Genomic DNA, 2,018 nt, shown 5'->3' with positions numbered 1-2,018 from the left:
AGGATGAGGACGAGAATGAGGACGAGGATATGATGAGGAGTAGAATGAATATGAGGACGAGGATAGGATGAGCATGAGGATAGGATGAGGATGAGAATGAGGATAAGGAAGACAATGAGGATAGGACGAGGACGAGAATGAGGATGAGGAGTAGAATGAGGATGAGGAAGAGGATGAGGATGAGGATAGTAGGAGGATGAGAATGAGGATAAGGAAGACAATGAGGATAGGACGAGGACGAGAATGAGGATGAGGAGTAGAATGAGGATGAGGAAGAGGATGAGGATGAGGATAGTAGGAGGATGAGAATGAGGATAAGGAAGACAATGAGGATAGGACGAGGACGAGAATGAGGATGAGGAGTAGAATGAGGATGAGGAAGAGGATGAGGATGAGGATAGTAGGAGGATGAGAATGAGGATAAGGAAGACAATGAGGATAGGACGAGGACGAGAATGAGGATGAGGAGTAGAATGAGGATGAGGAAGAGGATGAGGATGAGGATAGTAGGAGGATGAGAATGAGGATAAGGAAGACAATGAGGATAGGACGAGGACGAGAATGAGGATGAGGAGTAGAATGAGGATGAGGAAGAGGATGAGGATGAGGATAGTAGGAGGATGAGAATGAGGATAAGGAAGACAATGAGGATAGGACGAGGACGAGAATGAGGATGAGGAGTAGAATGAGGATGAGGAAGAGGATGAGGATGAGGATAGTAGGAGGATGAGAATGAGGATAAGGAAGACAATGAGGATAGGACGAGGACGAGAATGAGGATGAGGAGTAGAATGAGGATGAGGAAGAGGATGAGGATGAGGATAGTAGGAGGATGAGAATGAGGATAAGGAAGACAATGAGGATAGGACGAGGACGAGAATGAGGATGAGGAGTAGAATGAGGATGAGGAAGAGGATGAGGATGAGGATAGTAGGAGGATGAGAATGAGGATAAGGAAGACAATGAGGATAGGACGAGGACGAGAATGAGGATGAGGAGTAGAATGAGGATGAGGAAGAGGATGAGGATGAGGATAGTAGGAGGATGAGAATGAGGATAAGGAAGACAATGAGGATAGGACGAGGACGAGAATGAGGATGAGGAGTAGAATGAGGATGAGGAAGAGGATGAGGATGAGGATAGTAGGAGGATGAGAATGAGGATAAGGAAGACAATGAGGATAGGACGAGGACGAGAATGAGGATGAGGAGTAGAATGAGGATGAGGAAGAGGATGAGGATGAGGATAGTAGGAGGATGAGAATGAGGATAAGGAAGACAATGAGGATAGGACGAGGACGAGAATGAGGATGAGGAGTAGAATGAGGATGAGGAAGAGGATGAGGATGAGGATAGTAGGAGGATGAGAATGAGGATAAGGAAGACAATGAGGATAGGACGAGGACGAGAATGAGGATGAGGAGTAGAATGAGGATGAGGAAGAGGATGAGGATGAGGATAGTAGGAGGATGAGAATGAGGATAAGGAAGACAATGAGGATAGGACGAGGACGAGAATGAGGATGAGGAGTAGAATGAGGATGAGGAAGAGGATGAGGATGAGGATAGTAGGAGGATGAGAATGAGGATAAGGAAGACAATGAGGATAGGACGAGGACGAGAATGAGGATGAGGAGTAGAATGAGGATGAGGAAGAGGATGAGGATGAGGATAGTAGGAGGATGAGAATGAGGATAAGGAAGACAATGAGGATAGGACGAGGACGAGAATGAGGATGAGGAGTAGAATGAGGATGAGGAAGAGGATGAGGATGAGGATAGTAGGAGGATGAGAATGAGGATAAGGAAGACAATGAGGATAGGACGAGGACGAGAATGAGGATGAGGAGTAGAATGAGGATGAGGAAGAGGATGAGGATGAGGATAGTAGGAGGATGAGAATGAGGATAAGGAAGACAATGAGGATAGGACGAGGACGAGAATGAGGATGAGGAGTAGAATGAGGATGAGGAAGAGGATGAGGATGAGGATAAGGATAGGATGAGGATGAGAATGAGGAT

Source organism: Lupinus angustifolius, chromosome LG06 (assembly GCF_001865875.1).
Source record: "Lupinus angustifolius cultivar Tanjil chromosome LG06, LupAngTanjil_v1.0, whole genome shotgun sequence".
Taxonomy (NCBI): Eukaryota; Viridiplantae; Streptophyta; class Magnoliopsida; order Fabales; family Fabaceae; genus Lupinus; species Lupinus angustifolius.
This window is presented reverse-complemented; position numbering follows the sequence as displayed.